This window comes from Arachis stenosperma, chromosome 6 (assembly GCF_014773155.1).
Source record: "Arachis stenosperma cultivar V10309 chromosome 6, arast.V10309.gnm1.PFL2, whole genome shotgun sequence".
NCBI classification, from domain to species: Eukaryota; Viridiplantae; Streptophyta; class Magnoliopsida; order Fabales; family Fabaceae; genus Arachis; species Arachis stenosperma.
In genome coordinates, this window is record NC_080382.1 from 80,504,232 (window position 1) to 80,518,107 (window position 13,876).

At 36.9% G+C, this 13,876-nt stretch overlaps 1 long non-coding RNA gene across 2 annotated transcripts; it reads right to left on the reverse strand.

The window, feature by feature from the left end:
- Positions 1 to 315: 315 nt before the first annotated feature.
- LOC130933368 (uncharacterized) lies at positions 316 to 7,539 on the reverse strand. Of its 2 annotated transcripts, XR_009067691.1 has the most exons (6): positions 7,270 to 7,539; positions 6,213 to 6,420; positions 5,016 to 5,297; positions 4,633 to 4,794; positions 4,421 to 4,516; positions 316 to 930 (listed from the first exon to the last, which is right to left on the reverse strand). It is a non-coding gene; the product is annotated as an uncharacterized LOC130933368 (long non-coding RNA). The 2 variants fall into 2 exon arrangements; XR_009067690.1 differs by lacking the exon at positions 316 to 930 and having other exon boundaries at positions 3,047 to 4,516.
- Between the last annotated feature and the right edge of the window lie 6,337 nt (positions 7,540 to 13,876).

The window sequence follows — 13,876 nt, forward strand, 5'->3', positions numbered from 1 at the left end:
TGAAGCTCGTCACAGTCATTCAATCCCTGAATCCTACTCAGAATACCACAGACAAGGTTTAGACTTTCCGGATTCTCAAGAATAGCCGCCAAAGGGTTCTATCTTATACCACAAAGATTCTGGTTAAGGAACCCAAGAGATATGCGCTCGGTCCAAGGTAGAACGGAAGTGGTTGTCAGTCACGCGTTCATAAGGATGGATGATGATGAGTGTCACGGATCATCACATCCATCAGGTTGAAGTGCAATGAATATCTTAGAACAAGAATAAGCTGAATTGAATAGAAAATAGTAGTAATTTCATTAAAACTCGAGGTACAGCAGAGCTCCACACCCTTAATCTCTGGTGTGTAGAAACTTTACCGTTGAAAATACATAAGTGATGGTGGTCCAGGCATGGCCGAATGGCCAGCCCCCAAACGTGATCAAAGATGTAAAATCCCAGATCCCAGATAAAAATACAATAGTAAAAAGTTCTACTTATACTAGACTAGCTACTAGGGTTTACAGAAATAATTCTAAGTGCAGAAATCCACTTCCGAGGCCCACTTTGGTGTGTGCTTGGGCTGAGCTTGAGATTTACACATGCAGAAGCTTCTCTTGGAGTTAAACGCCAAGTTGTAACGTGTTTTTGGCATTTAACTCTAGTTTGTGACGTGTTTCTGGCGTTTTACTCCATAATGCAGCATGGAACTGGCGTTGAACGCCAGTTTGTGTCATCTAAACTCAAACAAGGTATGAACTATTATCTATTGCTAGAAAGTTCTGGATGTCTACTTTCCAACGCCGTTGAGAGCGCGCCATTTGGAATTCTGTAGCTCCAGAAAATCTATTTCGAGTGCAGGGAGGTCAGAATCCAACAGCATCAGCAGTCTTTTTTCAGCCTGAATCAGATTTTTGCTCAGGTCCCTCAATTTCAGCCAGAAAATACCTGAAATCACAGAAAAATACATAAACTCATAGTAAAGTCCAGAAATGTGAATTTTGCATAAAAACTAATGTAAGCATCCCTAAAAGTAGCTAGATCCTACTAAAAACTACCTAAAAACAATGCTAAAAAAGCGTATAAATTATCCGCTCATCAGAAAGTTCTCAATAGTATTAGAGTGCTTAAAGCCCTAGGAAATGATAGTTTTCGAATAGTGTTATATAAGAACAACTTAAAGATTCCAGGAGAAAAGACTTGTGGACACATTAGATCCTGCTGGAATAGTCCAGACATTATCAAAGAGTCAAGTTATACGCTGTTAGCATTAATTCCCAAAATACAGCACCCAAAGTTAAATTTTCTAATTTAGGCCAATTTTTCTTTGCAATGTGAGACACAAAATTATCACTAAAATCCTGGTCCAAAGGCTGAAACCTCTCTTAAATGAGAGAATAGCACCTCATCAGTCCAGTTTTATCCCCGAAAAGACGATACAAGACAACATCCTTATAGCAAGGAAGTGATGCATTCCATGAGGAGGGTAAAAGAGTTGAAAGTTTACATGGCAATAAAAATCAATTTCAAAAAAGCCTATGATAGGATAATATGGGACTTCATTAAGCACAGACTTCACGAGTTCGGTTTGCCAAAGAAATTCAGTAACATAGTGATGCAAGGAGTGAGATCTGTCAACTACAATGTCCTTTGGAACAAAAATGAGAAATTTCAAACCTACAAGGGGGATCAGATAAGGTGACCCATTCTTACTGTATCTGTGTTAGTTATGTGTATGGATAAACTATCACAAATGATCAAACAAGCAGTGGAGCAGAAAGAATGAAAATCGTTTAGGGTGGAAAAAAGTAGACCCCAAATCTCTCACCTAATTTTTATGGATGACCTTCCACTATTTGTAGAAGTCTGAACAGCTCAGATTTGAAAGATACAAGAGATCATGGAAAAGATTCACCAACTGGCAAGAATCAAAGTAAACCAAGAAAAATCCTCTATAGTCTTCTCCTGGGATACTCACTCTCAAGCTAGGCAGGAGATATGTGGAGCCACCAATTTCAAGAAAAGCAATGCTCTAAGTAGATACCTTGGAACTTCAAACTGAAGGGTTGGAAAAGTAAGTGTTTATCCCTTGCCAGAAGTCTGTAACTCAATTAGTGATTGCTCTTAGTGTTAACTTTAAAATGCAACATGACAAAATTTCAAAAAAAAAAAAAAGAAATTGCAAGGAAATTGAAAAAATGCAACAAGATTTTGTCTAGGGTGATACTAAAATAAGAGAAGAATGCATGCCACAAATTGGAAAACACATTGCAAATTAAAATATGTGGGTGCCTAGGGCCGAGAAACCTTAATCCTATGAATGATGCTTTTCTTTTAAAGATTATTTGGCAACTAAGAGACAAACTCAATCAACTATGGACAGAGGTCAAGATTCACAAATACTAAAATGGCAATAATAACATCACAAAATCAGAAGTAAGAAATTCAGACTCACCTCTTTAGAAGAAACTTATGAAATTATGGCCCATGTTTAAGGAGCACTCAATTAACTTCATAGGAGATGGGCTTAACACCATTTTTTGGCTTGATCCCTAGGTAAATGTGATGCGTAAGCATCTTGTACCCTTTTCCCCTTATTTTCTTGTCTTTTTCAGTTAGAATTTATTAAGTTTATTGTATTTTAGTGCAAAAATTCTCTTTGAATGCTATTTTGAATTGTTTTAGTATTTTTATTATTTCAGGAGAAATTCAGAGCAAGTTGGCAGAATTTTGAGCAAAAAGGAAAAGATTTGGAGTTACCCCTTTGGGCGCTAAACGCCAGCGTTTAGTGCTAGCAAGACTTACAAATCAGCAACGTTTCTGCCTCTTATGGGTGCTAAATTCCCAATTGGCATTTAGCGCCAGGCAGTCCGAATTGAAAGCCCACTCTTGGAGAATCTCTAGTTGGATTTAGCTTTTATTAGTTATCTTATCTTTTATTTTTGTAATTTTTATTTACAAACAATATCTTTTAGTTTTATGATTTATTATTTTATTTTATTTTATTTTATTTTATTTTATTTACAATTCAATTTAGGTTAGATATAAAAGGGAAAAGATTCATCCTTCAGGGGATCTTCTCACTTCCGCACATTTTATTTTTTATAAACCCTTGTTTGCTCTGTAAGTCATGAGCCACTAAACCTCCTTAGTTAAGGTTAAGAGCTCTATTTATTTCTATGGATTAAGACTATTATTTTTTTATTTTAATTAATGTACTCATTCAATTTCAAGGATTACTTTCGTTCTTAATTTTATGAATCTGAGTGGAACGAGAGTATGACCCTTATTCTAGATGCGTTCTTGTGACCCTTGTGAGAGGTCTCTCACTTGAACACAGCTTGAAAATAAATTCCTCTTAAATTGTTAATTACTTGAACTAATATGGATATGTGACATATAATCCATTTAGTTTTGCGTAATTAGGGTTTTTGTGGCCATAAACTAGATTTGAACTTAACCCTCTAATCGGAATCAAGTGACCAAGAGATTGGCGGTTAATGAAGGTTAGAGGAGACTAAACCACTAAGAAATTAGGGTTTAGTCAACTACAGTTTTCCATGGAATGAATCTTGCATGATTAAAATAGTTGGTAAGAAAACTTAATCCGGAAAAAGTAAACATCTCCAATACATTAATTGTTTCTCTCATTGATTTCTACACCAAATGCATTTTTTGCTTCCTTTACTCTTGTTATATTGTTTAATGCTTTTGAAACTCACAAAATCAACTTTTCTGTCTGCCTAACTAAACCAATCAGCCGACCATTGTTGCTCAGTCCATCAGTCTCGTGGGATCAACCCTCACTTACTTTAGGTATTACTTGATTGACCGGTGTACTTGTCGGTTCAGTTGTGGATATTCTCAAAATCTGCACCAAAATGATACTAGAAACCTACTGGAATTTGCACTCCAAAGAATAATATATTTTGAGAGTTTAGTCTGGGAATGGACTAATATTTCAGGCAATTGGGACACAAACAAACTCAGAAACTACCTACCAGAAGGCTATGTGTTAAAAGATTCTAGCTTTACCAGCACCATCACATGATAGAGAAGAAGATAGAATTGGTTGGAGACATACAGAAGATGGGAATTTTTCTATAGGAGTCAAATATAAAGGGTGGTAATGGGACGGGTAAGGGCAGGTTTTTTCCCAACCCGATCCCACCCGGTCCTACAATAACAATATGCTCTGCTCTTACTAGTAGGTAGTAAAAAGTTGAACCCTAAGTCGTTTCCACGGGGTACCTGCCCCGTCCCTACCCGCCTCTATAATTATTAAAATCCAACAAATAAAATTAAATTTCAAAATTCATATAACTATAATCACATATATAACATAAATTAAAGTAAAAACTTAAATATGATACAATAATATTAATTATTTTACATATATTAAATATTAAAATTATATATATACCGGGTTGGGTATTACCTAAACCCGATCCCGCCCTAAGTCCTTGCTCCACTAAAAACCCGCCCCGAACTCTCCAACCAATTTGGAAGTGTTGCCCTCCCTACATATAAAGCTCTGCAACATTGGACAAGACCCAATCAAAATCATTCGACAAAAAATTGAAAGTGGGAGGAACCCAAAAATCCAAAACGGTCATCTGTAGAATTATGCATGGGAGAATTTTAACTTACCAAAGAAGAGCTCATCTATTTTGGCATAGTGAAATCTGCCCAATTTCAATATAAATGAGCGAGGACATTATCCACACCATCAGAGATTGCTCAAAGTTTTTAAGAACGTGGATGCAGCTTATCGAACCCGAAAGTGCAACGGATTTCTTCAACAATAACAACCTGCAACAATGGATGACTCTCAATTTAGATAACCAATTGGGTCAAAGCCAAAGAAACAATTAGCTAGATATCTTTATCTTTATTTGCTGAAAAATGTGGACGTGGAGAAAGAGAAGTAAATCAACAAAATTATCAAAGATCTCCCCTCCTAACCCACAAGTTAATCCTAAAAGTGTGGAAGAATCAAAAGAAGCATTCAATAGAAGGAGGATAAGAATTACCACAAAGAAAAGAGAGGAGATCCACATTAGTTGGACTCCACCACCACCAGGGTGGACAATGCTAAACACAAACGACTCAAGGGACAGAAACGCAGCCAAAGCTGGCCGCGGAAGACTACTGCAAGACGCAAACGAAAGCAGGTTTCTTTCAAACAACGTCTAAAACTAACCAGAATTGTTCATCATATCCAACCCAGGTGTCATTCCATCGATGAACAAAATCTAACAAGAGCACAACTTGAACTAGAAGAAACATACCCGAGCCAAACTTTGATATGGTTTCTGCAAAGAGAACATACTTCAAGATAATCATAAACAATGAAATAAATTACATGCAAAACCTATAGGAAAAAGGCTTGTCAAACTAGGCAACTACGCCTTGTCCCAGAAGGTTAGATCAAATGAGGCGATAAGGCTCTATTAAGAATCATATCCATGCTTAAATAATTAGCACATAAATATTTAATAATCCTCCCTATACTTTTTTGGGTCTCTCTAGCTATAGAACTCCTTTGTCTAGTCCAATCACCTTACTAGGAGTATGACCTCTAAAGGTCTTCTCCAAATAGATGCAAACTACTTGAGAGGAGACTTTTCCATCCCTAAAATTGGCTTTGTCCCACTTTGTATGGTGTACTCATTCATAATCCTATCTAGTTGTCTTCCCACTAATCCATCTCAACAACCTCATTTGCAACATTTAGCATATTCTCTTGTTTGCTTTTACCAATCAAGTTAAGATTTATTCAAAAGCTTACATAAGCAGTCTCAAGGTGGGGTTAAAAAGGGGAGCCGGTGTGACATTGTCAACAGCAAATTTAAAAATCGGGTTATCTTTACATGGATCAAAGAAGGAATCACTAAACTGGGAAATTAAAGAAAGTCATAGGATGATTTAAGCATTCATATATTAGTTACGGGAAAAAAATATTCAGGACTTAAAGCAATAAATTGATAGTACTCCAGTTTGCTAAACAACTTAGAAAATCTTTATCTACATTTTCCACTTTTCATTCAAGATGCAATGTCCATTTTCCAATAACCTCAGGCTCTTCAAACCAACACTTTTAAGTGTTTGATAAGCCCTCATATATGATATCAATCAAGAAATTTAGTGTCGCATGGTAGTCAAGTTACTTAAGTATAAGGAATCAGCTCAAGTAAATAGATAAAAAAAATTTTAGAAGAAACACTAACCATAAAAGCTGATGAGCTCATTTGGAAGGAAAAACAAAGATTACTAGAAGGAACCAACAAATTATTTTCATCATCCAACCTCCGTGATGCAAACCATCACAAGGATCCTTCTGGTTCTTGACGCCAATCATTAGAACTGCTAGAATAGTGAAAAAGAGAAAGTTCCCCAAGCTAACTCGCAAAACTACATCTGTTTCAAAATTGATCCCTACAACAAGTACCAAGTACATTAGTTTCCTCACCACATAATAAGGAGTTAGGACATCGTCATCATCATATCTGACCATCCAGTTAACCTAAACAAAATCATCAACCCAGTAACCACTTATTTGTTAGCAATAACACGTTGGGAGATGAAAAAGGAAGCCCGAAAATGTAAGCATTTGGGTTCCATAACATAACAGAGATCATTGACAAAAGCTAATTTCTAAAGAATTACTAACAAAAGAGATACATAGATTCAAAATCCATCTCAGAGATAAATTGATACACTTTTTCAAAATGATCCAACTAAATACTTTCCAAACTATTTGACTTTGACAGTAATCAATCTCAGAATTCATAAATAAACCTTTTAATCAAAAGGATCAAGCTCCAAGTGAGGAGGTTGGCAAGGTGAAAAAGTTACTCTAATCACCTTGAAAGATATTGGGGTCAGATATGATGGAAGTTATAAATTCAAGGTGATTTAAACCCTCAATTTCTCACTTCATCAGTTACCAATCAAGTGAGTCTATCTTGTTTCCAACTATACGTATTGCCCAAAAATTGCACATGCAATTGCCACAACAAACAATAAAACTAAAAATGAAAGACAATAAAATTTCATTCAAATCCAAAAAGTAATACACATATCAGTAATGTGATCAGACAAAACATAATGTCCAACAGAAATTGCCAAAATCAGGATTAATTCAAAGTTTGCCACAACTTTGGTACATTCGACAAGCGAAACAAAAATAAATAAATAAATAAATAAATTGTAAAACACAAACACGACTGGAAAGAAATAAAGAAAAGAGGGGAAAAAAGTGAAATTGAAGAAGCGAAGAGTTACAAGGAAGAGACTCCATCAAAGGAGCAGCGACTTCGCCGAGGATCCATGCGACGACGAGAGAGAAGGCGAACAGGCCGCAGTAGGCGATCCTCGCTGAACGGCGGCTGATTCCCGAAACGACAGTCCGGCACGCGGCACAGCATGACGCAACGCAGGAAGCTGCCCACATCTATCTTCTTTGATTTGGTGATCAAATTAGGCTTTACGAACTGGGGATTTTGGTTAATGGAATTGAGACTTTGGGGGTATTTGGCTTCGATAGGGCATATAGACCAGGAGATGAGTGCAGAGCGACAAGGGATGGCAATCTTTTTTTTATTTACTTTTTACTTTTTAGAAAATACTTTTTACTTTTTAGAAAAGCAAAATGACTTTTTCGTCACCCTTCCAAAAGTCATTTATTCTGGAGAATTAAAAATGAGCTAATAGTCAAAATCGTCTTTGAAAAATAATTTAATTTTCATTTTGGTCCTCGAAAAAAAATTAATCAAAATAACTGCGTTGGTCTAGTTGTTCTTGCATCATCTTAATGTTAACTCAAATCAATTCCAATGTTAGAACTCTAATCCTAAACTCATCATCATCTTCTACAATCGTCCATCATTCAATTTTCTCTACTCTAAGGATTTTCACTTTTTCACCTTCTATACGACAACGTTTCAAGTTTCAACCAACTTTTTGTTGTTGCTTTTCTTTTTCATTGGCAAAATAAAGAAGAGAAAACATGTGCTAATGGCTACAGCACCGTTGAAGTCTCAACCTCTTCACAGCTTCACTTTACCATTTCTGAAATAAGGAGGTACCGGCATAGCCAAGAGCCACTACACAACCACCTCCAATAATAACAACGACCACCACTACTTCCGCCCGCCCTGTCTTCGACCACGAGCATGACTCTGACTCCGATAACCGCCTACCATGTGTCGGATCGCGACCAACTGCTATGTTATTTTCCCTTCAAACCACTACAGTAACAGCCAAAAGCCAACAACTAAAACCAAAACAAAACCACACTCTTCCACTTCATAACCACATCAGCAACACCAATAACGAGCATGAGGCCAAGGAGGAGGAGAAGCAGAATGACACCGAGGTAGCTGACGCGATTGGGGCGAAGGAGGCGGTGCATAAGTTGTGGAGCTTGGGGCCGAGGAAGCATACAACACCAGTGATTACGGCTAGAACGTTGGTGCATGAAATTGACTCTACAATATTCACACAGATAGACCGGCAAGTGCATCGGGTCGTCCAAGTAATACCTCAGGTGAGTGAGGGTCGATCTCACGGAGATTGTTAGTTTGAACAAGTAATGGTTATCTTATAGATCTTAGTTAGGCGGATAGAAAATATAGTTGTTGTGGAAAAATGCATAAAAACAAAATAAATAAAGTATTACTGGATAGATGTGAAATTAAATGATAAGAGAACGATTGAGGCTTCAGAGATGCTTCCTCCTTCTGGATAAACTTTTCTCATTGTCTACTTCAACTTCTGATGATTCATTCCATGGTAGGCTGTAAGTGACTAACGCCAGGTCAGTGGTCATTAATCTCCTCTGCTTCAGATCAAACGCCAGATCTGTGGCCATCCAATCTGAACAGGAGTGAAGCTCTAGCAATCCATTCCCTTAGTGATCCTACTCAAGAGCCACAGACAAGGTCGGATCTTCCAGATCAGATAACGCTGCTCTATTGATTCTAGCCTATACCACAAAGGCCCTAATCGCGCCATACCTCGGCTAAACTGATGTTTCCAAGTCCCCAACGAAGTCGTGGATTAACCGTCTAAGAGATGTATAATCAAGCTTGTGGTTCAGTACTATCCCGTCAAGGACTCGCAAGAACCCATGTAGAATAGGGATGATGGTCAAGTTACACTCCCAATTCATTAGGATGAAGACCGAAGATACATCTTAGAATGGAATCAAGCATAGATTAAAATAGAACAATGATATTATTAATCCATAAGAATTAGCAGAGCTCCTAACCTTAACCTAGGAAGTTAGTGACTCATACTATACAATAATGTTCAAAAGTAAAAGTGGGGGAAGAAGATAAAGTCAAAAGTTCTGAACAAGGGTGATCCTTGTTCTATATATACTAATATGATAACTAAGAATTACAGAAATAGGATAAACAAGTCTTGTAGTGTGAAAATATACTTTCCGAACTCACTTGGTGAGTGTTTGGGCTGAGCTTGAGTAAAGCCACGAGTTGGTACTCCCTCTGGGGCATTGGACGCCAGGAATGGGGTTGGTGGCTGGCGTTGAACGCTAGTTTTGGGCCTTCATTTCCTGAGCAAAGTATAGACTATTATCTATTTTCTAGAAAGCCCTGGATGTTAGCTTTCCATAGCAATTGGGAGAGCGCTATTTGGACTTCTGTAGATCCAGAAATGCTCCTTCGAGTGCATGGAGGTCAAAATTTGACAGCATCTGCAGTACTTTCTCTGTCTCTGAATTAGACTTTTCCAAAGCTCCTCAATTTCAGCCAGAATTTGCTTGAAATCATCATAAAACACACAAACTCAAAGTAGAATCCAAAAATATGATTTTGTGCTAAAATCTATGAAAACATAATAAAACTTAAACAAAGCAAAATAAAATTTATATGAAAATGATGCTAAAAAGCGTATAAAATATCCGGTCATCAGAACACCAAACTTAAACTGTTGCTTATCCCCAAACAACCAAAAATAAAGAAGGATTAAGAGAAGAGAAGGAGACAATTAATCTCAAAGTTTTCAATGAAGCTCAGTGACTATCAGATTTCTATCGGTAAAGAAATTCTGAAATATAATCGCGTTGTAAGTATAGTTTCTAAATCAACAAAGAATCCTTTCGTACAAAAGTTTTGGTTGTCACAAGTAAGAAAACCCAGTAAAATTTATAAACCGAAGTATTCAAACCTCGGGTCGTCTTCTCAAGGAATTGTAGGAAGGTGTATTTTATTATTGATTATGTAAAAAGTATCTTTTTTGGGTTTTTAAATAGGTTGAACAAGAAAAGTAAATTGCAAGAAATTAAATTAATAACTAATAAAGCTCTTGGCAAGGTATGAGAATTAGAAGTCCTATCCTAGTTATCCTTATCAATTGTGATGAGAATTGGCTTTCGCTCCCACTTGGTCAACCTCTAACTATGAAGGTATGTTAAGTGGATAAATCAATTTGATTCCTCAAGTCCTAGTCAATTCCTAAGAAAAGACTAGAGTTAGGGGAATTCAAATCAATCAGCAAAGAATTCCAATTTTCAATCATCAGCTGAGTTTGATAACTCAAGAGTCTCTAATTACTCATAAACCAAATTGGCAACTTCAAGTAATCAACTAAAGTAATAGAATAAATAAAAGTAGAAGAAAACATAAAGAAAAGTAAAGGAATATTAAACCTGGAAATTGAGAAGTAGAAATCATAATCCTAAAAGAAATCCTAAATCCTAAAATCTAAGAGAGAGGAGAGAGCCTCTCTCTCTAAAAACTACATCTAAACCTAAAAATTGTGAATAATGAATGTTGTTTTCAGTATGTCTTGAGTCTCTGCATGTTCTTTGGCTTTATTATGTGTTTTTGGGCCAAAAATTGGGTCAAAACGCGGCCTGAAATCACCCCAAGCATTTCCTGAGTTTTCTGCAGATCGCGCATGTCACGCGTACACGTCGTTTGACGATTTTCCTCTCCACGCGTGCGCGTCAGGCATGCGTTCACGTCGTTGCACGAACTCCAATCCACGCGTACGCGTGAGGCACGCGTACGCGTCGCTGTGATTTTCTCTATTTCGTGCGGTCGCGTGAGCCATGCGTCTGCGTCGATGTTCGCTGGTCCTCTCCTTGGTTTCTTGTGTTTCTTCCATTTTTGCAAGCTTCTTCTCCATTCTTTGAGCCATTCCTGTCCTATGAAGCCTGAAACACTTAACAGACGGATCACGGCATCGAATGGTATAAAGGAGAATTAAAATATGTAATTAAAAGATCTCTAGGAAGCAAGTTTTCAACCATAGAACTAAACTAGGAAGGAATTGTAAAATCATGCAAATCATATGAATAAGTGGGCAAGAATTTGATAAAAACCACTCAATTAAACACAATATAAACCATAAAATAGTGGTTTATCAACCTCCCCACACTTAAACATTAGCATGTCCTCATACTTAGCCTAAGGAGATAAAATAAATGAGTAGGAAAAAGCAAGACTCATGCAATGCAACCTATGAATGTGATTGCAACTACATGCTAAGATGTTTCTATCTACTTGGTTAAAAGCAAACAAGTTCTCCAAGACAAATACAAACCAAATTCCACTAATTTAAATTATACAGTGAAAATAAGTAAACTTGTAAGAAGATAGCTCATGAAAGTAGGGAACAAAGAATCGAGCATCGAACCCTCACTGGAAGTGTATGCACTCTAATCGCTCAGGTGTTTAAGGTTCAATCCCTCAATTCTCTACTAACCTTGCTTTCTAAGGCTTGCTTTTCATCTAACAATCAACAAAAATTTAATACACAAAATACACATATCAAGAGGTCTTTTAAGGGTTGTAATGGGGTTAAGGTCAAGGTAGGATTGTATTTGGTTAAGTGGACTAAAATCTGAATCCTTAATTAACCTAAACTTCTCACCTAACTTAGGACAATCCATATAATCATAATACCACATCTAACTATCCATTAACCATGTTTTCCACATATTCATGCATCCGAATTTGAGTATAACTCATATGCATTGCTTTCACCATTTACTTTGGGGCATTTTGTCCCCTTATTGTTTGCTCTTTTTTCTTTTTTTTTCTTATTTTCATAATTTTTCTTTCTTTTGCTTTTCTCAAGGCATATGATTAAGGTATTGAAGGCATGAACATATTCTCAACATTCTTTCACATTTTCAGAAAATTCTAACATACTCAATTCTCAAACCAAACGATTCCAAACCCACTTTCCCCACACTTAATTCATGAGCACTCTCACTAGTCTAAGCTAACCAAGGATTCAAATTAAGGACATTATTGTTTTCTACTTAGAGTTAGTGATGTGGTAAAATAAAGAACAAATGGGATAAAATAGGCTCGAAATTGGTTTGCAAGGGATAATGAAAGGTAAGGCCATATGGGTATGTAAGCTTAGTGAAACAAGGCCTCAATCACATAAGTGCATGCATACATTAAACAATAGAAATATAGAATCAAGCAAGACAAAGATCACAATTTTAGAGAGAACAACGCACACCAAAAAAATAAAATATTGGTTGATAAAATGCAACCAATCAAATAGGCTAAAAAAATCTCACAGGTTTTGTGTGTTCGAGCTCTAAACCATGTTCTAGTATAATATTCCTTCGAACAAGTTTAATAAAAAGTTTTAATTTAAATTAGTGAAATACTCTAAAAAGTTTCTTGAAAAAAGAAAATATTACTTTAACCAAGTGGTAAAATATGCAATCAAACATGCAAATGCAACAACTAACAAGGAAAATAAACCATTGGTGTTGAGATAGAAGAGTAACTAACCCATGGAGATCGGTATCGACCTCCCTACACTTAAAGATTGCACCGTCCTTAGTGCATGCTAAGATGTGCAAGTGGACGGGTTACTTCAACTGATGCTTTTCTCCAAGGATTGTGCAGATGGACTTATTTGTCTCCCCATTAAGAAGTTTTTTTTCTCTCCCTTCGTGGTGGTCATCCTGAAAGAAGAGGAAAAAAAGAAAAGTAACCCAGAAATAAAGATAGAAAACAAAATAAAATATGAGTGGGTAATGCCAAATAGTAAGGTTCTCAATTACATGGTAGCTACAACATGCAAGAGAGAGAACAATAGAAGCAAACGACATATCAGTAGTGCAAACATTGCAACAAAGAGGAAGAGTGTGGGTAATAAAAGACAGTGTAAGTTCATGTCAATGCAAAAGGAATACAGGTGTCGTAAAAGATTGACATTGACAGAAAAATAATATCAACCAACATTGGAAAACAAGTCACTAAGCACCAAAATAATACCAGAAAAGATACAACAGTTGAATAAGAACATTTAACACCAATGGAAAAATAATAAATTTAGAAAAGAAAATAAAAATATGCACGAAATTAAAATGCAATGAATGAAAGTATGCAGATAAATTAAGTAAAATAGAATAAAGGAAAAGAAGGATTAGAAGTTAATGAGATGAAGAAAAAGAAAGTAAGAAAGGAGGAAGAAAGAAATAAGAAGGGAAAGAAAAGATTTAGATTTGGGGAAGAAAAGAAAAGATAGTTGGCGCTGATCTGGATAAACTGTGCGTCGCATGTGACGCGGACGCAGTGGTCACGCGAACGCGTGACTTGATTTGTGCTAGTGGCGCGAGAGCAGCCTCGCGTTAGCGCAACTCTCTGTCTCAAACGCATATTGCCAAAATTTAGGGTGACGCGTGCGCGTAGGTGACGCGCACGCGTGCATGGCCCTTCTTTTAAAATGATGCGGACGCGTGGGGCACGCGTTCGCGTGGTAGGGCTTGTGCTTCTAGCATGGTTCCAGCCCCACTCCATCACAACTTGCTGCCATACACCCATTTACGTCGATTTCGCGGGGTCACGCGTGCGCGTGGGTGTCGCGCATGCGTGGAGGGCTGGATTCAAAA